We start from the raw sequence: 23752 nt of genomic DNA, 5'->3' as shown, positions 1-23752 counted from the left end.
CAGCAATGAGGATAATCCTCAGATCATGGACTCAGTCCGCATCATTGCTACTATCATCTTTCAACATATTTTTCTCTAGGAACTTATCGAAAATAAACAGGGATATACATCGCGAGCTATTGATCTACAACATAATTTGCAGACACTATCAGGACTAAGATCATGATAAATTAAGTTCAATTAATCAAATTACTTAAGAACTCCCACTTAGATAGACATCCCTCAAGTCATCTAAGTGATACATGATCCAAATCAACTAAACCATGTCCGATCGTCACGTGAGATGGAGTAGTCATCAATGGTGAACATCTCTATGTTGATCATATCTACTATATGATTCACGTTCGACCTTTCGGTCTCCAGTGTTCCGAGGCCATGTCCATACATGCTAGGCTCGTCAAGTTTAACCCGAGTATTCTGCGTGTGCAAAATTTTCTTGCGCCCGTTGTATGTGAACGTAGAGCCTATCAGACCCGATCATCACGTGGTGTCTTAGCATGAAGAACTGTCGCAACGGTGCATACTCTGGGAGAACACTTATACCTTGAAATTTAGTTAAGGGATCATCTTATGATGCTACCATCTTACTAAGCAAAATACAATGCATAGATAAACATCACATGCAATCAAAATATGTGACATGAAATGGCCATCATCATCTTGTGATTTTGCTCTCCATCTCCAAAGCAACGTCATGATCTCCATTGTCACCGGCTGGACACCTTGATCTCCATCGTTGCGTCATGGTCGTCTCGCCAACTATTGCTTCTACAACTATCGCTAACGCAAAGTGATAAACTAAAGCAATTACATGGCGTTTGCATTTCATACAATAAAGAGACAACCATAAGGCTCCTGCCAGTTGCCGATAACTTTTACAAAACATGATCATCTCATAAAATAACGTATATCACATCATGTATTGACCATATCACATCACAACATGCCCTGCAAAAACAAGTTAGACATCCTCTACTTTGTTGTTGCAAGTTTTATGTGGCTGCTACGGGCTTCTAGCAAGAACCGTTGTTACCTACGGCACAAAAACCACAATTGTGATTTATCAAGTTTGCTGTTTTAACCTTCAACAAGGACTGGCCATAGTCAAATTTGATTCAACTAAAGTGGGAGAAACAGACACCCGCCAGCCACCTTTATGCAAAACTAGTTGCAAGTCTGTCGGTGGAACCGGTCTCATGAACGTGGTCATGTAAGGTTGGTCCAAGCTGCTTCATCCAACAATAACGTCGAATCAAAATAAGACATTGGTGGTAAGCAGTATGATGATCACCACCCACAACTCTTTGTGTTCTACTCGCGCATATCATCTACACATAGACCTGGCTCGGATGCCACTGTTGTGGAACATAGCATGCAATTTCAAAAAAAAAATCCTATACTCATGCAAGATCTATCTAGGAGATGCATAGAAACGAGAGAGGGAGAGTGTTTCTACTTACCCTCGTAGACCAAAAGCGGAAGCGTTTGACAACGTGGTTGATGTAGTCGAACTTCTTCTAGCTCTGACCGATCAAGCATCGAACGTACGACACCTCTGAGTTGTACACACATTTAGATTGACAATGTTCCTCACCCTCTTGATCCAGCAAGGTGTCGAGGAAGTAGATGGGTTTCGTCAGCATGACAACATGGTGACGGTGATGGTGAAGTGATACGCGCAGGTATTCTCCTATAGCACCACGACAATATGACCGGGGGTGTAAACTATGGAGGGGCCGCCGCACACGGCTAATAGTTGTTTTTCTATGTTGTAGGCGCCGCCCTCCCCACATATATATAGGTTGGAGGGGAGGAGAGGCAACCAAGGGGCGCCCCAAGTAGGAGGAATCCTACTTGGGGTCCTCCCCCAATTCGGCTAACCCCCCTCTCCTATTCCTATTCGGAGTAGGAAGGGAAGATGGGGAAGGGGGAATCCTATTCCCCTTTTCCTTTCCTCCTTCCCCTTTCCTTCTACAATTTTGCCAGACCATATGTGGGGTGCACCAACCCCTATGTGGCTGGTGCGTTTCCCCTCTTTTCCCATAAGGCCCATATCTTTTGCCAGGGGTGCCCGGAACCCCTTTCGATGACCCGGTAAGTACCCGGTGCTTCCCGAAACACTTCCGGTGTCCGAATACCATTGTCCTATATATATCAATCTTTACCTCTCGACCATTTCGAGACTCCTCATCATGCCTGTGATCTCATCCAGGACTCCGAACAACATTCGGTCACCAAATCACATAACTCATATAATACAATATTGTCATCGAATGTTAAGCGTGCGGACCCTATGGGTTCGACAACTATGTAGACATGACCGAAACACCTCTCCGGTCAATAACCAATAGCATAACCTGGATGCTCATATTGTCTCCCACATATTCTACGAAGATCTTTATCGGTCGAACCGTTATGACAACATACGTTATTACCTTTGTCATCGGTATATTACTTGTTCGAGATTCGATCGTCGATATCTTCATACCTAGTTCAATCTCATTACTGGCAAGTATCTTTACGTGTTCCATAATGCATCATCCTGCAACTAATTCATTAGTCACTTTGCTTGCAAGGCTTCTTATGATGTGTATTACCGAGAGGGCCCAGAGATACCACTCCAACACTCGAAGTGACAAATCCTAATCTCGATCTATGCCAACCCAACAAACACCTTCAGAGATACATGTAGAGCATATTTATAATCACCTAGTTATGTTGTGACATTTGATAGCACAAAAGGCATTCCTCCGGTATCCGAGAGTTGCATAATCTCATAGTCGGAGGAATATATATTTGACATGAAGAAAGCAATATCAATAAATCTGAAGGATCATAATGCTAGGTCTTCTCCATCACATCATTATCCTAATGATGTGATCCTGTTCATCAAATGACAACACATGTCTATGGTTAGGAAACTTAACGATCTTTGATTAACGAGCTAGTCTAGTAGATGCTTACTAGGGACACGGTGTTTTGTCTATGTATCCACACATGTGTCAAGTTTCCGGTTAATACAATTCCAGGATGAATAATAAACATTTATCATGATATAAGGAAATATAAAATAACAACTTTATTATTGCCTCTAGGGCATATTTCCTTCAACCCAGTCACTATCGGTGTGACCGAGTGGAACGACTCGGTGGCACTAAGATGCAAAACTACTAGCAGTTGCTGCAACTTGGTGTGACCAATTTGTTCAAATCGTTTGCACCAAGATTGAAAGCCTAGATAAACTTAATGAGTTTGGTGAGACCAAATGGGAGTGAGTTGGTCTGTCCGAAATGCATTAAGAGGTTTTGGAAGTTAAGCCCTTGACGGATCGGTGGCTCTGAGTGCACCTCACTAGGAGGGTCCGAATTCGACATGTTCAACCTTTGTGATGTAGCACGAATAGAGTTTGAGACGAGAAAAGGATAGATAGCAAGAGGGAGTACTTAAGCATTCTTGTCCATCCATTTGGCGAAAAGAAAAACCAAACAATCAAAGAAACAAATGGATGTCCTCGAATGGAGAAAATTATGCAACCAACATGCTCACACAATAAGATGGCAAATAAAATATGTGGCAAGCATGCACAAACACTCTAGCATCTATCAAGCAATTGGTGATGACTAGGTCATCTATACATGAGTACATTGACTTAGGAGTCAAATGAGAACATTTGATCATAGGTCATACTCACCGTTTAAGCACAAGTGGGGTTACCAATTTTACATAAAGCCTTGTTGTGTTCACACCAATAGAGTTGCTTTAGCTCAATTCTTAGAGCAAAGCTCCCCCTAGATGTGATATCCCCCCTTAGAGGGATGAACTAACCTTGGGTTTTGTCGATGATGACTTCATGTAGGTGTTGAAGATGTGGATGCTCAATGTTGATGTAGATCATTTTGGAGCAATCCATGGGAGTGACTTGCACTTTCAATACCTACACGGGTTAGTCCCACAAGGAACATGCAAGAATATCCATATACATAGAGTGAAACACACATATGATGATGTCCATGAAAACATTAGGTTACCTTGTCCCTTGTCTTACCAACAAGCGGGTTTGTGACTCCATGAACTAGTGCGAGATATGGAAGTTGATTGCACTTGTCCTTGCCAAAATGAATGTGAGTGAAGTATGTTGGCGGAGTGACCCTCAAGAACACTCTAGTTTTTCTTCTTTGGGATCCACATCAACTTGATTGGAATCCTTGGAGTTGTAGTCGTACTTGATGAAGTAGAACTTGATGTAGTCTTGGGAACCCACTTGACCATGGCCTTAGGAGCTTCTTCAAATGAATAAATCTCCTCTTGAAGCTTGTCCTTGCATTTTAGCTTGTGGTCTTGTGGTGGAAGATCATCTTGAGCTTGTGTCCCTTTGAAAGAAGTGGGATCATACTTCTCTTGTTGAGGAACAAACTTCGTCTTGGGGTATTGATCTTCTTCCCACTCAACTCCATTGGCATTGAACTTTCATTCAGATCCAACACCTTGATTCTTCAGGTGCCTTCCTTGTTTGCGCACAATTACCCCAAATTTCTTACTTCTGTCAAGGCTCTTGTAAACACCTTTCTCTATAATTCCCTTTAATAAACTATTTTCTTGCTAAAGTGTAACTTCGTTAAGAGAATCATTAGTGGAATCAAGAGAACTACTAGAAGCAACAATATTGGATTTAACATTGTTATTGTTACTACTAGAAGAAGAATATTTCTTTTTATTATTGCTGGATTATACTTGTGGCATATAAGTAGACAAGAGTAAACGCTTGGCAATGTAAGAAGAACTTTTCTTTCGAAGATCATCATTGATTGCTTTTAAGAACACATGCTCTTGTTCCAAATTTAGCTTCTCGAAGCGTAACTTCTCATGAGTCTTCAAAATCTCTCGATCATTGATACGCCTCCGTCATATCTATAGTTTTTTATTGTTTCATGCCAATATTATACAACTTTTTTACATACTTTTGGCAACTTCTTATATGATTTATTGGACCAACCTATTGATCCAGTGCCTAGTGCCGGTTCCTGTTTTCTGCATGTTTTTTGTATCAAAGAGTATCCATATCAAACGAAGTCCAAATGCGATAAAAATACCGAGATTTATTTTGGAATATTTGTGATTTTTGGGAGTTGGAATCACCGCAAATGGAGGCCCACACAGGGCATGATACACCTGGATCCGACCCCTGAGCCTGGCGCGTGGTGGTGGGTTGTGCCCACCTTGTACGTAGTTGGAGCTGTACTTTGGGTGCAAGGAAGCTTATATCTGGAAACAAATCGTGTAAAAAGATCAGCGCAATCGGAGTTACGGATCTCCAAACGGTTTTCGACCAGATCTGGGGAACACGAAACAGAAGAGAACATAAAGGGAGATCCAATCTTGGAGGGGCTCTCGCCCCTCCCATGCCATGGAGACCAAGGACCAGAGGGGGGACTCTCCTCCCATCTAGGGGGGGAGGCCAAGGAAGAAGAGGAAGTATGGGGCTCTCTCCCCTCGCTTCCGTTGGCGCCGGAGCGCCGCCGGGGGCAACGATCGGGACGGCGATCTACATCAACAATCTTGCTACCATCAACACCAACTCTCTCCCCCTCTATGCAGCAGTGTAACACCTCTTACCCCCACTTAATCTCTACTTAAACTGTTAAACACGGTGCTCAACTCCATATATTATTTCCCAATGATCTATGGTTATCCTATGATGATTGAGTAGATCCGTTTTGTCATGTGGGTTAATCATGATCTTGGTTGGTATGATTGTATATTTTATTTATGGTGCTGTCCTACTGTGCCCTCCGTCTCGCGCAGACGTGAGGGTCCCCCGCTGTAGGGTGTTGCAATATGTTCATGATTTGCTTATTGTCAGTGTTGCAAGAGTGACATAAACTTAAACGCGGATAGGTGGGTTATGGTGTATGGGAGTAAAGAGGACTTGATACTTAATGCTATGGTTGGGTTTCATGACCTTAATGATCTTTAGTAGTTCCGGATGCTTGCTAGAGTTCCAATCATAAGTACATATGATCCAAGTAGAGAAAGTATGTTAGCTCATGCCTCTCCCTCATATAAAATTACAAGAATCATTACCGATACTTGTTATCGATTGCCTAGGGACAAATAACTTTCTTGTTGACAAAAGCTCCCTACTAAAATTAAGTTAGTTGTGTCTTTATCTAAACAGCCCCTAGATTTTATTTACATGCTCTTTATTATCTTGCAAACCTATCCTATCACACCTACAAAGTACTTCTAGTTTCATACTGGTTTCCGGTAAAGCAAACGTCAAGCATGCGTAGAGTTGTATCGGTGGTCGATAGAACTTGATGGAATATTTGTTCTACCTTTAGCTCCTTGTTGGGTTCGACACTCTTATTTATCAAAAAAGTCTACAAATGATCCCCTATACTTGTGGGTTATCAAGTCCTTTTTCTGGCGCCGTTGCCGGGGAGCAATAGTGTGGGGTGAATATTCTCGGGTGTGCTTGTTTGCTTTATCACTAAGTAGTTTTTATTTTCTGTTCTAAGTTGTTATCTATCTTTAGTTATGGATATGGAACACGAAACACCAAAAAAATTAGCGGTACTTGCTACTCATGGAGATGGGGAACCTCCTAAAACCCTCGATGCTCATTATGTTACAGATATTATGCACTACTTTGATAATCCTGAGAAAACCCCATAACTATATAATGGGACTAACGTTGGATCAAAATTAATAGTTTAGGGATTATCGCTTGACTCATAAAGGGAAATTGTTATGGGATCAAATTCATATGTTGCTGGTATGCTCGGGATTTATGCTTGAGATATGATTATACTTATTGCTCTAGGATGAAGGCTCCACACCTTCCCTTTTCATGTGAATTTAATGATAATGAAACCTTGGCTTCTTATGCCAATGGTATATATGATTATCATGATGTGGAACGAATAGAAGAATTTGTTGCTTTTAAGGGTGCTTATGAAATTGATTTGTTTGAAAAGTATGAAGATTATGATGATTAAGTTTATAGACCTGAAAATCTTGCTATCCTTAAATATTGCTATGATAATTATAAATACAATTATGATATTGATGTATTTATTGAGAATAACTCCAATGTCCAAGAAAAGATTGATATTTTGCAGGAGTCTATGGAAGAAGAAATTGATGAAACTGTGAGCTCATTGGATGAAAAAGATGATGAGGAGAGCGAAGAACAAGCAGAGGAAGAATGGATTGATCACCCATACCCACCTTCCAATGAGAGTAACTCTTCAACTCATACATTGTTTAATGTCCCTTCGTTCTTACCGAAGGATGAATGCTATGACAATTGCTATGATCCCGTTGATTCGTTTGAAATATCCCTTTTTGATGATGCTTGCTATGCTTGTGGCCAAGATGCCAATATGAATTATGCTTATGGAGATGAACTTGCTATTGTTCCTTATGTTAATAATTAAATTGTTGCTATTGCACCCACACATGATAGTCCTATTATCTTTTTGAATTCTCCCAACTACACTATATCGGAGAAGTTTGCTCTTATTAAGGATTACATTGATGGGTTGCATTCTACCACTACACATGATGATTTTGATGAATATAACATGAATGTGCTTGCTGCTCCTACTTGCAATTAATATTAGAGAGGAACTACATCTCCGCCTCTTTATGTTCCCAACACGAAAAAATTGCAAGATATTGTTTATACTATGCATTGGCCTTTACTTGATGTTCATAAATTGTTCTTGTATGACATGCCGATGCATAGGAAGAGAGTTAGACTTCATCATTGCATGATATATGTTGCTTTGTTCTCACTACTAAATTACAAATCATTGTTAATTCAAATTGGCTTTGATATACCTTGGGATCCGGGTGGATTCATTACATGAGCACTTTATGCCTAGCTTAATGGCTTTAAAGAAACCGCTGCTAGGGAGACAACCCGAAAGTTTTAGAGAGTCATTTATTTCTGTTGAGTGTTTTTATATAGTTTAAAAACAAACAAATATAGAGAGGAACTTCAAACTTCACAAAAAGAAAAGTGAAAGTGAGATAGACGAGCATTGTGAAAGTGGGGGACGTCCTTGAACTTTGTTCATGCCCATGGGAACTTTGTGAATCTTTATTACAGAAACTTTTCAACAAAAATAATTATCCCCTTGTACAATTCCATTGTAATATAAAAATAATGTGTCAAAACTTGCCTTTAGGATGTTTAGATTGCTTGTTGGTTTGTGCGGTGCAAAACCGAAACTTTGGCTGTAGTGCGTGATTTTACATTTTTTACTAGAACGGCAAACGGTTCTGAAACTTTTTTGCACTGTCTTTCTATGCGAATTGTTTATTTTTCATATTTTTCAGCATTTTTGGAGTACCATAGGTATGGTGAATGTTGAGATTACTACAGACTGTCCTGTTTAAGACAGATTCTGTTTTTGATGCATTGTTTTGCTTGTTTTGATGAAACTATCGATTTCTATCACTGGATTAAGCCATGAAAAATTTATATTATAGTAGCTACAATGAAAAAAATATGAATTGGTTTGCAGCAGTACTTAGAGTAGTGATTTTCTTTATTATACTAGCGGATCTTACCGAACTTTCTGTTGAGTTTTGTGTGGATGAAGTGATCAAAGATCGAGGAGGTATCGATGTGAGGAGAAGGAGGAGAGGCAAGAGCTCAAGCTCGGGTATGCCCAAGGCACCCCAAGTAAATATTTAAGGAGACTCAAGTGTCTAAGCTTGGGGATGCCCCGGAAGGCATCCCATCTTTCTTCAACAAGTATCGGTATGTTTTCGGTTTCGTTTCGTTCATGTGATATGTGCAAATCTTGGAGCATCTTTTGTTTTTAGTTTTCATTTTTCTTTTATTCACCATGTTGGTATGAGATATTCCATGGTTGATTTATAGAATGCTCATTGCACTTCACTTAAATCTTTTGAGTATGGCTTTATGGAATGCTTCATGTGCTTCACTTATATCATTTGAAGTTTGGATTGCCTGTTTCTCTTCACTTAGAAAACCGATGTTCGTAGAATGCTCTTTGCTTCACTTATATTTATTAGATCATGGTCTTTTGTAGAAAGAATTAAACTCTCATGCTTCACTTATATCTATTTGGAGAGACAAAAGGAATTGGTCAATTGCATGGTTAGTCATAAAATCCTACATAGACTTATGGATCACTGAATATGATATGTTTGATTCCTTACAATAGTTTTTGATATAGACATGGAATATGTGGGAGGTACTAGTAAATGGTTGTGGTTAGTAAGAATATTGGTGTTAAGGTTTGTGATTCCCGAAGCATGCACATATAGTCTCTCGTTATGCTATGAAAGTTGGAGCACAATTTATCCTCGATTGTCTACCTTTGTGTGAAGGTTGGGGGTGCGCGATGGTTAACTCCTACCAACCTCCCCCCTAGGAGCATGCATAGTATTACTTTGCTTCGAGGGCTAATAAACTTTTGCAATAAGTATATGAGTTCTTTATGACTAATGTGAGTCCATGGATTGTACGCACTCTTACCTTTCTGTAATTTGCTAGCCTCTACGGTACCATGCATTCCCCTTTCTCACCTCGATACGTGGTGTAAACTTCGCCGGTGCATCCAAACCCCGTGATATGATACGCTCTATCACACATAAGCCTTATTATATCTTCCTTAAAACAGCCACCATACCTACCTATTATGGCTTTTCCATGGCCATTCCGAGATATATTGCCATGCAACTTCCATCGCTTCCGTTTGACTTGAGCATTCATTTCCATATTGCTCTGCATGATCATATAGCTGACATAGCATTTGTGGCTCAGCCACTGTTCATCATTTTCATACATGTTTGCTAGATCATTGCTAGAGGCATTCATATAGAGTCATATTTTGTAGTATTGAGTTATAAGTAAATAGAAGTGTTATGATCATCATTATTCATTATTAGAGCATTGCCCCAGTGATGAAAGGATGATGGAGACCATGATTCCCCCACAAGTAGGGATGAGAATCTGGACTAAAAGGAAAAAAAATGAATGAAAAAGAAAAGAAAAGGGGCATACACTTGTGCTTCAAAGTAGCACCATGTTTTTCATATAGAGAGTCTCCTATGTTGTCACTTTTATATACTAGTGGGAATTCTTCATAGTAGAGTTTCCTACACACCCACTTAATTTCCATATTGAGCTTTCATACACTCATAGCTCTTAGTGCATCCGTTGCATGGCAATCCCTACTCCTTGCATTTATCAATTGATGGGCATCTCCATAGCCCGTTAGTTATCCGCGTCAATGTGAGACTTTCTTATTTTTTGTCTTCTCTATATTTACCCCTATCATCATACTCTATTCCACCGATAGTGCTATATCCATGGCTTGCGCTCATGTATTGCGTGAGGGTTGAAAATGCTGAAGTGCGTTAAAAATTATGAACCAATTGCTTGGCTGACATCGGGGTAGTACATGATTTATACTTTGAGCTGGGAAGACAGAGCATGACAAGGCTATATGATTTTGTTGGGATAATGTTCTTTAGCATTTCATATTCTGAAGACATGATTGTTTGTTGGGATGCCTGAGTATTGATGTCTTTATGTCAAATTATAGACTATTGCTTTGAATCACTTATGTCGTAATATTCATGCCATGACTAGACATATGATCAAGTTTATGCTAGGTAGCATTCCACATAAAAATTAACTTTTTTATCATTTACCTACTCGAGGATGCTGATACGTCTCCATCGTATCAATAATTTTTTATTGTTTCATGCCAATACTATCCAACTTTTACATACTTTTGGCAACTTTTTATATGATCTATTGGACTAACCTATTGATCCAGTGCCCAGTGCCAGTTCCTGTTTTCTGCATGTTTTTTGTATCGCAGAGTATCCATATCAAACGAAGTCCAAATACAATAAAAAAATATGGAGATTTATTTTGGAAATTTTTTTATTTTTGGGAGTTGGAATCACCATAAACGGAGGCCCACACAGGGCATGATACACCTGGATCCGACCCCTGAGCCTGGCGTGTGGTGGTGGGTTGTGCCCACCTTGTATGTCAGTTGGAGTTGTACTTTGGGCACAAGGAAGCTTATATCTGGAAAAAAATCGTGTAAAAAGATCATCACAATCGGAGTTACGGATCTCTGGAATATAAGAAACGGCTTTCGGCTAGATCTGGGGAACGCGAAACAGAAGAGAACAGAGAAGGAGATCCAATCTCGGAGGGGCTCTTGCCCCTCCCATGCGATGGAGACCAAGGACCAGAGGGTGAACTCTCCTGCCATCTAGGGGGGAGGCCAAGGAAGAAGAATAAGGAGGGGGCTCTCTCCCCCTCGCTTCCGGTGGCGCCAAAGTGCCGCCGGGGGAAACGATCAGGACGACGATCTACATCAACAATCTTGCTATCGTCAACACCAACTCTCTCCCCCTCTATGCAGCGGTGTGACACCTCTTTCCCCCCCCCCTCGCTGTAATCTCTACTTAAACATGGTGCTCAACTCCATATATAATTTCCCAATGATCTATGGTTATCCTATGATGTTTGAGTAGATCCGTTTTGTCCTGTGGGTTAATCGTGACATGGTGCCCTCCATCTCGCGCAAACGTGAGGGGTCCCTGCTGTAGGGTGGTGCAATATGTTCATGATTTGCTTATTGTTAGTGTTGTGAGAGTGACAAAAACTTAAACGCAGATAGGTGGGTTATGGCGTATGGGAGTAAAGAGGACTTGATACTTAATGTTATGGTTGGGTTTGACGGCCTTAATGATCTTTAGTAGTTGCGGATGCTTGCTAGAGTTCCAATCATAAGTGCATATGATCCAAGTAGAGAAAGTATGTTAGCTCATGCCTCTCCCTCATATAAAATTACAAGAATGATTACCGGTACTTGTTATCGATTGCCTAGGGACAAATAACTTTCTTGTTGACAAAATCTCTCTACTAAAATTAAGTTAGTTGTGTCTTTATCTAAACAGCCCGTAGATTTTATTTACGTGCTCTTTATTATCTTGCAAACCTATCCTATCACACCTACAAAGTACTTCTAGTTTCATACTTGTTTTCGATAAAGCAAATGTCAAGCGTGCGTAGAGTTGTATCGGTGGTCGATAGAACTTGAGGGAATATTTGTTCTACCTTTAGCTCTTCATTGGGTTCGACACTCTTATTTATCGAAAAAGGCTATGAACGATCCCCTATACTTGTGGGTTATGATCATCTAGAGTTGTTTCATGAGCTAACTTAGTAAGTTCTTTAGTTAGACGCTCAATCTCCTTCTTATCATTGTCATTCGTTTCATCTTGATTAGCATGATTAATAGCAAATTCGTCATAGTTTTCATCACTAGTGTTGTCAACAAGTAAATCATCATCACCTAGCAAATCATCTTCATCACTATTGAAATCAACATACTTGGGGTGTGATACCTTAGGGCCTTTAGCCATGAAGCATCTTCCAATTCCTTCATTTGGTGAGTCAAATATGTCGTAGGAGTTGGATGACACAAGTGCAAGATCGGAAACACCTTCATCTTGAGTATATTCGGAGTCGGAGTGATAACTTCTCTCGGAGTAGTTGTCAGAGTCGGAATCGGAAACACCTTCATCTTGAGTATATTCGGAGTCGGAGTGATAACTTCTCTCGGAGTAGTTGTCAGAGTCGGAATCGGAAACCCATTCACCAACATGATCTTGATGTCTTCATCTTGTGTAGCTCTTTGATGACTTGTCCTTCCTTTCTGTATCCTTGCTTCTACGAGAGGGTCTTCGTTCATAACGATCATCTCTATTCCTTCTCTCTCTTGGTGGTGATTCATATCTTTTAGTTCTCCTTTTAGGTGAATCTTCTCTTCTCTTGTAGGGAGCCATACACTCACTGGAGTAGTGTCTGGGTCTTCCACAATTGTAGCAATTACGATCGTGACTATAAGATCTTTTGTCATTGTAGGACCTTGACTTGGAGCTTCTCTCTTTGCTTCTATTCTTGTAGAATTTGTTGAAGTTCTTCACCAATAAGCTCAGTTCTTCATTGAAGACTTGCTTCTCACTTGATGTTTTAGGAGCATCACATGAGGCTTTGTAAGCACCACATGACTTGTTGTGGTGCTCTACCTTATCCTTGAATGACATCTCATGAGCAACAATTCTACCAACGACTTCCATTGGCTTCAGATCTTTGTAATTGGGCATCATCAGGATCAATGTGCACACGGTATCATATTTTCCATCCAAGGCTCTTAGGATCTTCTTGATGATGAATTTTTCGGTCATCTCTTCGCTTCCTAAGCTGCCAATCTCATTTGTGATGAGAGCAAGCCTAGGGTACATCTCAGCGACTCCTTCACCATCCTTCATTTTTGAACTTGTCAAGTTGACTTTGGAGCACATCCAATTTGGATTCCTTGATGGACTCGGTACCTTCATGCATATCAACCAACATATCCCAAATTTCCTTTGCATTCTCAAGACGGCTGATTTTGTTGAATTCTTCGGGGCACAATCGCTGAAGAGAATATCCCAAGCTTGAGCATTATATTGCAACATCTTCAACTCTTTCCTGGACGCCTCACGATCTGGTTCTCTTCCATCCTTGAAGTATTCACCTTGCAAGCCAATATGCACAATAGCCCAAACGACGAGGTATGACCAAGAATATGCATTTTCATCTTATGCTTACAACTAGCACAATTAGTACCATCAAAGTAAGGAACTCTACGGTGGTAATTTCCCTTGCTAGACACCATACTCTCCTAGGTTGTGAAACCAAGGCTATGATCACCAAAGCTATGGAAATCTAGGCAAATGGAGACCAAAGCTCTGATACCACTTGTAGGATCAAAATTAGGTCTATAGGGGGTGATTAGACTTCTTGACCAAATAAAAATCTAACATTTTCCCAATTTTAAGTGTTGGTAGATTTTAGCAACTAGAACAAGTCAAGAAATCAACCTATACATGTAGTTCTAAGAGTGTAGTAGCAGAAAGTAAAACATTGCATATGAAGGTAAAGAAAAGGGTTTGGAGAAGGAAAATGCAATGTAGACACGGAGATTTTTCGTGTGGTTCCCATAGGTGGTGCTATCGTACATCCACGTTGATGGAGACTTCAACCCACAAAGGGTAACGGTTGCACGAATCCATGGAGGGCTCCACCCAAGAAGGGTACATGAAGAAGCAACCTTGTCTATCCCACCATGGCCATCGCCCACGAAGGACTTGCCTCATTCGGGGAGATCTTAATGAAGTAGGTGATCTCCTTGCCCTTACAAACTTCTTGGTTCAACTCCACATCTTGTCGGACGCTCCCAAGCAACATCTAACCAATCTAGGAGACACCACTCTCCAAAAGGTAATAGATGGTGTGTTGATGATGAAATCCTTGCTCTTGTGCTTCAAATGATAGTCTCCCAACACTAAACTCTCTCTCATAGATTTGGCTATGGCAGAAAGATGATTTCAGTGGAAAGCAACTTGGGGAAGGCTAGAGATCAAGATTCTTGTGGTAGGATTGGTATATCTTGGTCTCAACACATGAGTAGGTGGTTCTCTTTCAGAAAATATGTAGTGGAAGTGTAGGAACATTCTGATGGCTCTCTCTCAAATGGAGAAATGGTGGAGGGGTATATATAGCCTCCAACAAAATCCAACTGTCGGTGTCAAAACCGGCGGATCTCGGGTAGGGGGTCCCGAACTGTGCGTCTAGGTGGATGGTAATAGGAGACAAGGGACACGATGTTTTTACCCAGGTTCGGGCCCTCTCGATGGAGGTAAAACCCTACTCCTGCTTGATTAATATTGATGATATGGGTAGTACAAGAGTAGATCTACCACGAGATCGGAGTGGCTAAACCCTAGAAGCTAGCCTATGGTATGATTGTTGTTCGTCCTACGGACTAAACCTCTCCGGTTTATATAGACACGGAGGGGGCTAGGGTTACACAGAGTCGGTTACAATGGGAGGAGATCTTCATATCGTATCGCCAAGCTTGCCTTCCACGCCAAGGAAAGTCCCATCCGGACACGGGACGGACCTTCAATATTGTATCTTCATAGTCCGGGAGTCCGGCCAAAGGTCTTAGTCCAGCCACCCGGACACCCCCTAATCCAGGACTCCCTCAGTAGCCCCTGAACCAGGCTTCAATGACGATGAGTCCAACATGCAAGTTGTCTTCGGCATTGCAAGGCAGGTTCCTCCTCCGAATATTTCATAGAAGATGTTGAACACCAGGGTAGTGTCCGGCTCTGCAAAATAAGTTCCACATTCCATCATAGAGAGAATAATATTTGCGTTAATCGGATCTACTGACGTATTCCGCGGCGTGACATCATGCCACGGCCAGGCTTTTATTCATTTTGTTGTTCCACCTCAGCGCGTTTAGCGAGTCGGTTTCCTTGGCACGTCTTGTCAAAGCAGAGATCGTGTCCCCTTATTCCGGGATTCTCATCAATACGGGTGTGGGTAACCCAACCGCGCCATTAACCGCGGCGCTTGGGAGATAAGCGAGTTTTATTAGGCCGGTGGGGGGCTCGTAGTTTTGGCCGCCCATATAAGGGAATAAGAATCCGCCCTTTCCATTCACAACTTCTTCCTCCTCTGCTTATCCGTCCCTGCGCGCTCGAGCTCCAGCGCCCAAGCCCGCACTTCCCACCTCAACCTTCTCCAACCATGTCCGGAGAGGGAGGTAGATGGATGCCCTCCTCCGTCACGGAGGGGCAAATCAAAAAACTGAGGAAGGCCGGATACTTGTCTAACAACATCGCGCACCGGCTTCCAGATGTGGGGCAACTCATCCCCACCCCCAGGCCCCATAAGAGGGTTGTTTTTCTTCCCCATTTCCTCCGCGGACTGGGTTTTCCTCTTCACCCGTTCGTCCGGGGGCTCATGTTCTTCTACGGCCTGGACTTCCACGATCTGGCCCCGAACTTCATCCTCAATATCTCGGCGTTTATCGTTGTGTGTGAGGCCTTCTTCCGCATCCAGCCCCACTTTGGCCTATGGCTGAAGATCTTCAGCGTCAAGCCAAAGGTTGTGAAAGGCCGACAAGTGGAATGCGGAGGTGCTATGGTGGGCAAGATGGCCAACGTCACTTGGCTCGAGGGTGCCTTGGTGGAAACCATCAAAGGGTGGCAATCGGGGTGGTTTTATATCATCGAGCCGCGTGACCCAAAGTGGGTAGCAGCCCCCGAATTTCGATCCGGCATCCCCACCCGGCTCACATCTTGGAAGGAGACGGGCCTGTCGTGGGGCAATCCGAAAGAGGTGACCGGACTCCAAACCTACGTCCGAGACCTGGTGACCAAGAAGGTCAAGCTTGTCAATGTGGTCCAGGTCATGCTCTTCCGCCGAATCCTCCCGTGTCAACTACGGGACTTCAATTTGTGGGAGCTCGACCCAGCCCAGCACCAGACTCTATCCCGGCTCTTCAAAACGAAGCACGAGGACGCTTGGAAGGTGCTTTTCAAGAGCTCCGAGGTCTCCCCTCCCATCACTGAGGATCGCGGATTCTGCGCCAAACGTCAAGCCTCCGAAGTAAGCTTACATTTAGTCCCTTACGGGATACCCGAATTTCATAGTGTGATTTTATGTGGGATCTAAACTCCCGTTCCTTTGACAGGACTAGAAGAGGACATCCGAACAGTTTGACTGTCCGGCTCCTTTGCCCGAAGGCCCAGCAGACGCCCAATTAGCAAAGCTACTGGTTCCGGCACCTCACGTGGTGCCGGAGAAGAAGGCCAAGGACAAGGCCACGGGGACCCGAAAGAGTTCCCAGTGCCCGGTGGCGTCGGATTTCCTCGACAACCCCAACGCACCCTCCGCCTCTGAAGACGAGGAGGAGGAAGAAGAAGAAGAAGCCTCTCCCCCTCCAACGGGGGGAGGAACAAAAAGAAAGGCTGCCCCAACTGGGGAAGCCGGAGGGTCCAAGAAGGGGAAGACCCTTCTGCCGGACTACGCCCCCGACACCAAAGACGACTGGCCATCCAGGGTGAAGCCTCTGGCAAAATCGTGAGTGTTCGGCTACCCGAATGACTTATTGCACTCCTTTATTACCAGATAGCTTCTAATCCCGAATCTAATTATGCAGTCCGCCCGGAGCTCAGCTTGGCGATTCATCGGGCGGCTCTCTAAATTCGTCGGACGTGAATAGCGCTTCACTTCCGACGGCCTCCTCCCCTCTCCCTACAGACGATGCTGAGGTGAAGTCCCGTAGGGGACAAAACCAGGAGGAGGTGGTCCTGGAGGCTCCACGAGGCGACCTTCCGGACTCCAGGCCCAAAGGGGGTAAAGCCTCGGAGGGATCTAAGTCCGGCCCCGGGTCGGACACTCCTCCAGAACCATCAGCGGTTCCAGAGTCCGACAGGCGGCGCCTTCATAAGAAGGCCAAGCCTGCGATGCCGGTGACTTCCGTCCACCCGGAGGCGCCAGACAATTTGCTGGAGGCACTTAACGGCGCCTCCATCGACGAGGAACACCACACTGTTATGAGTGCGGTGATTCAGAAGGTTCAGTCCGCCAAGAGCGGGCTGACGGAAGCCTGTACAAGCCTGTTAACGGGCTTTGAGGTATGTGTTAAAAATATTACCACATAGACAGTAGCCCCTGATGCTCAGTTCGGTGTTCAGAAAGAAAAGCCGAGCTGAGGATCTAAAAAGATATACGCAGGAGTCTAATAGAAATATGTCAATATGGGAATGCAGGCTGCGCTGCTGACCTCTGCCACACTGACTGCGGAGGTCAATGCATTGAAGGAAAGCCTCGAGCGGTCCGAGAGCGAGCTCGGCCATGCCAAGAAGCAGCTCGAGGACAAAGAGGGTACATAGTACCTCCTGTAAATGTATATAGAAATACTTGGTTGAAAAATAAGAACAGGACCAACGTTAATGTTGCAGGAGCCACGACCGAGGTGGCGACCCTGAAAGAGGCGGTCTCCAAGGCCGAAAAGAGTGCGGCCTTGGAGCGCACCGAGCGAGAGAAGCAGGAGGCGCGGGTGGCGGAGGTGCGGAAAGAGCTCCAGGATCTCGTGGAAAAACACGAGAGTTTGGAGCGTGACTCGAAGATTCGAGAGTCCGAGCTTGCCTTGGCTCTTGAGAGTGCCAAGACCGCTAAGGCCGAAGCCCAGAAGGCCCTTCAGGAGATCGAGGCGATGAAGAAGATAGCGGCGGGTAAGGCATTCTTTATGCAAAGCAAAAATATAAAGTTAATTTTCTGCTACTTACCCGAATCCGGAGCTCTCCAGGAGCGTTCGCCGATCTGCCCTGTAGTGTGTCTGATGCCGCTGCATACTACCGAGCCGAAGAGGGGAGCTCGACGGAAAAGGTGTTCTGGTCTCAGTATGCTGAGGCCGAACATCCGGTGCCCCTGAGCGACCAGTTGAAGCAGCTGGTCGAGCTCCACAAGGTGGCCGAGCAGGCCATGAAGGGCCTCATACCTCGGCTGTGGCCTGGAGAAGTCATGCCTGGGAGCAACTTCGGTCTGGTGCAACGGCTGGTGGACGCGTGTCCGTGGATTGAGGTCGTCAAGCGCTCCATTTGTATTGAAGGTGCCCGTCGGGCCCTTGCCCGTGCTATGGTGCACTGGGGCAAGCTAGATGCGGAGAAGCTGTTGACGGACACGCCACCGCCGGGCAAGGAGTATCGTACGCCCGAGATGTATTATAATGGCTTTCTGAGGGTGCCCGCCGTATAGCGGATGAGTGCTCCAAAGATGTAATTTTTTAGTAGACTCGCATTTGTTATCTTGTACGCTGAAGCTTTGTTCATATGCGTTAAGCAACGCTTGTTAATTTAAAATATTACCTTCTGTGCGGCCGTTTATCAAATCTAAGAGATGCAAGTCGTCGGCTTCGACCCCCATGCCACGAGTGCTGGGGTGTTCGGGATAAACCTGAGCGCTCTTGTTCCCATTTTTGGGTCCATCTAGGGAGGCGTTCAGCACAACGAACCAGGCCGTCGGACTTTTAATGCTTTATCACTCTCACTTAGCCATAGAAATCTATAATTTTAAATTTCGGCGAAGCCCCTAGTATTCGGAAGACCGAGTTCGGGGTGCTATCCACGCCTAGGCCGGATAAGTCTAGTTCCTCGCTCGAAGCGACATAAGTCTTTAAGGACTCGAAGAAACCTCGCGAACAGCGACCGGTCTCTCGCACTATCATGAAAGTCAGTTTTAGCTTTCTCTACTGAGGTGTTAACCCAGCTCAACTGGGGCACAATCGCAGTAGTTCTCCCAGCGCTACCTTAGCCAACAATGTGGAACGTAAGGTACCAAAACATGGGAGCCGGGCAAACCCAACTATTGACCAAAGACATGATTCGGAGCCGATGCATATAGTGCTATAAGTTCGTGGTGCCGCACTCATGTGAGTGTTCGGTCTTCTCACACCATGTTATGGGGTGTTGTAAGCCCCTGGTGTATTGTCCGCACCAAAGTGTATGGTTGCAAAATGTCATGACTGAACATATTTGTATATAAAAATAGATAAGTACAATAATAGGTAAGATCTATATATTGTTTATTAAAAAAGGGCTGTTGTGAAAGCAGAACGATACAAGAAGTGCGGTAAGCAAGAGATGGGAGTATTTGACATATTCCCCTCCAGGGGCAAGCTGCGGGATTGTAAGTAAAACAGGTATTAAACTCGTTATAGAGACCACCTGGACTTTTGACGTGGCTTGCTCCCTCCCTGGCTGTTGCTTCGTGGGTTCGGCGAGTGTATTGCCGGACAGGCCTTCCGATTAGTTGGGCCCTGAAAGTGTGTAAAAAGGAAAACGACGAAATAGGGAGCCCCTAGGTGCGGTTGAGCCGCATTCTGGGCGTGCCGTTGTTGTGCTGCTCCCCTTATGCCCATGGTATCTCTAAGGGGTAATTATGTACGTGTGGTACCAGTATCGCCGTTTGGCGGGGGCTGGGGTTGGGGACGCACTGCTATGCTTGCTCGGAATGTTCCAGCCGGATTCGTTGTAGGTTACTTCGGGCTCGCTTGACGTTGTCCGGACGTTTGACGCCTGGATTGGAGAACTGCCTTGAGAGGCTACTCTGTACTACCGCCGCCAGGGCCGCCGTGTGCTCCTCCGTTCAAAGAGAGCGTTCGGTGTTTCCGTTTACCGTTATGACTCCGCGAGGTCCGGGCATCTTGAGCTTGAGATATGCGTAGTGCGGCACCGCATTGAATTTTGCAAATGCGGTTCGTCCAAGCAGGGCGTGATAGCCGCTGTGGAATGGGACTATGTCAAAGATTAACTCCTCGCTCCGGAAGTTATCCGGGGATCCGAAGACCACTTCGAGTGTAACCGAGCCTGTACAGCTGGCCTCTACCCCTGGTATGACACCTTTGAAGGTTGTCTTTGTGGGTTTAATCCTTGAAGGATCGATGCCCATTTTTCGCACTGTGTCCTAGTAAAGCAGGTTCAGGCTACCGCCGTTGTCCATTAGGACTCTGGTAAGGTGAAATCCGTCGATAATTGGGTCTAGGACCAGTGCGGCGAATCCGCCGTGACGGATGCTGGTGGGATGGTCCCTTCGATCGAAGGTGATTGGGCAGGAGGACTATGGGTTGAACTTTGGGGCGACTGGCTCCAGCGCATAGATGTCCTTGAGAGCATGCTTCCACTCCCTTTTGGGGATGTGGGTTGCGTATATCATGTTCACCGTCCGAACTTGCGGCGGAAATCCCTTCTGTCCTTTATTGTTCGACGGCCGGGGCCCCTCCTCGTCATCACTATGTATCCCCTTGTCTCTGGTCTCAGCACTTAACTTGCCTGCCTGCTTGAACACCCAACAATCCCTGTTGGTGTGATTGGCTGGCTGTTCGGGGGTGCCGTGTATCTGGCATGAGCGATTGAGTATCCGGTCTAAGCTGGATGGGCCCTGGGGGTTTCTTTTGAATGGCTTCTTCCGCTGACCCGGTTTAGAGCCTCTGAATCCGGCATTGACTGCCGTATCTTCAGTATTGTCACTGTTAATGCGACGCTTATGCTTGTTGCGACGTGACCTGCCGTTGTTATCCTTGGTATCCGAATTCCCGGGGCTCTTTGTTATGTTATTGCTACGAGCTAGCCAGCTGTCTTCTCGTGCATAGAAGCAGGTCATGAGTGTCATGAGGGTTGCCATAGATTTCGGCTTTTCCTGTCCTAGGTGCCGGGCAAGCCATTCGTCTCGGATGTTGTGCCTGAAGGCTGCAAGGGCCTCGACGCCGTACAATCGACTATTTGGTTTTTCTTGGTCAAGAACCGTGTCCAGAATTGTCTGGCCGATTCCTCTGGCTGCTGGATTATGTGGCTTAGGTCATCGGCGTCTGGTGGTCGCACATAAGTGCCCTAGAAGTTGTCAAGGAATGCGGATTCCAAGTCCTCCCAACAACTAATTGACTCTGCTGGCAGGCTGTTAAGCCAGTCTCGAGCTGGTCCTTTAAGCTTGAGCGGGAGGTATTTGATGGCGTGTAGATCATCACCACGGGCCATGTGGATATGAAGGAGATAATCCTCGATCCATACTGCAGGATCTGTGTGCCATCGTATGATTCGATGTTTACGGGTTTGAAGCCCTTGGGGATTTGATGATCCATTACTTCGTCTGTGAAGCATAGTGGGTGTGCGGCGCCCCTGTACTGGGCTATATCACGACGCAGCTCGGACGAGCTTGGTCTGTTGTATTCGGCCGGGCCATACTTATTATGTCCGGCGTGACGGCTAGCGTCACGTGAAGCGGGGCGCCCATGTGATCGGTAGATCGATCTTGTTTGCCTTGCCTTATTCTCCAAGATGTCTCGCAGGTCTGTTGCGTCTCCCCGTACTCTGGTATGTTTTGAGCGGTGTGGGGGTGCGGCTTGGGTTGAGGGCCTGAAGGCCTCTCTATCGCGGCCGCGGGGTGGCCGATCGGGCGCATCGTACGCTGGTGATGTAGGTTAAGTTGCTTCCTCCTCAAGTTGGGGTAGCAGCCTGCGCTTTGGGTAGCTCTTGGATGGGCGTTCTAGTTTATACTCTTCGGCCGCCAGGACTTCGGTCCATTTGCCGGCTAGCAAGTTTTGGTCAGCTCTAAGCTGCTGTTGTTTCTTCTTGAGGCTGCTTTCCATGGCTACGAGCCTGCATTTGAAACGCTCTTGTTCGACGGGATCCTCTGGCACGACGAATTCGTCGTCGTCGAGGCTTGCCTCGTCTTCGGAGGGAGGCATGTAATTGTCGTCCTCATCCTCTTTGTCGGCCGCTCTCTCATGAGGGCTGGCTCCTTCGTCCTCCTGCACTGAATCGTGCTGGAGGGGGTTTTCTTCGGCACTGTCCGGCGTGTTGTTATTTTCGGTGCAGGAGTCACCGTTGTTGCTTTGGTGGGACTTAGAGCGGCGCCGTTGACGTCGGCGCTTGGGTTGCTTCTTGGAGGGGTCATCCTCCGTTTTCTCCTCGCCATCCCCCGCTTTAGGGGTGTCCACCATGTATATGTCATATGACGAGGTGGCTTTCCAGTTCCCTATAGGTGCTGGTTCTTGCTCGTCTCCTTCATCGGCGTCCATGCCGTCGATGTCTTTGGAGTCAAAGTCAAGCATGTCGGTTAAATCGTCGACAGTGGCTACGAAGTGGGTGGTGGGTGGGCTTCGTATTTCTTCGTCGTCCGCATCCCAAGCGTGTTGGCCGTGGTTCGGCCAGGGCTCTCCTGACAAAGAGAGAGACTTTAATGAATTCAGGATATTGCCGAAAGGCGAGTGCTGAAAGACGTCCACGGCGGTGAACTCCATGACGGGAGCCCAATCGGGCTTGATCGGAAGATCTGCGAGATTTACAGAATCCGGATCGGAGTCCGACACCTTGGAGTCACGGGCCTTGCGAGGGACTAGACTGGTATCCAGCTCTATCGCCGTAGAAGTTGCAGTTTCTGGGGCGGCGTCCAACCGTCCGTCCCCGACTAGCGCAGTGGGCTCCGAGCTAATGGTCAGAGTGGACACCTGAGCGACGCTCTGGGTGTTTTCCGATGACAGAGCTAAATCATGCCCATCGTGACAGTGCGGCGCGCCCGGTCGTGGGTCGAATCCGTCGAAGATCAAGTCCCCGCGGATGTCGGCCGTGTAGTTTAAGCTTCCAAACCTGACCTGATGGCCAGGGGCGTAGCTTTCGATCTGCTCCAGATGGCCGAACGAGTCGGCCCGCAGTGCGAAACCGCCGAATACGAAGATCTATCCGGGGAGAAAAGTCTCATCCCGGACCGCATCACGATTGATGAGCGAAGAAGCCATCGGGCCTAAAGGCGACGACACAGAGGAACTCTCAATGAAAGCACCAATGTCGGTGTCAAAACCGGCGGATCTCGGGTAGGGGGTCCCGAACTGTGCGTCTAGGCGGATGGTAACAGGAGACAAGGGACACGATGTTTTTACCCAAGTTCGGGCCCTCTCGATGGAGGTAAAACCCTACTCCTACTTGATTAATACTGATGATATGGCTAGTACAAGGGTAGATCTACCACGAGATCGGAGTGGCTAAACCCTAGAAGCTAGCCTATGGTATGATTGTTGTTCGTCCTACGAACTAAACCTCTCCGGTTTATATAGACACCGGAGGGGGCTAGGGTTACACAGAGTCGGTTACAATGGGAGGAGATCTTCATATCGTATCGCCAAGCTTGCCTTCCACGCCAAGGAAAGTTCCATCCGGACACGGGATGGAGTCTTCAATCTTGTATCTTCATAGTCCGGGAGTCCGGCCAAAGGTCTTAGTCCGGCCATTCGGACACCCCCTAATCGAGGACTCCCTCACCAACCATTACACACATTTGACTCAA

The sequence above is a fragment of the Triticum dicoccoides genome, chromosome 6B (genome assembly GCF_002162155.2).
Source record: "Triticum dicoccoides isolate Atlit2015 ecotype Zavitan chromosome 6B, WEW_v2.0, whole genome shotgun sequence".
NCBI classification, from domain to species: domain Eukaryota; kingdom Viridiplantae; phylum Streptophyta; class Magnoliopsida; order Poales; family Poaceae; genus Triticum; species Triticum dicoccoides.
The sequence above is the reverse complement of the archived record's forward strand: the minus strand, read 5'-3'. Positions refer to the sequence as shown.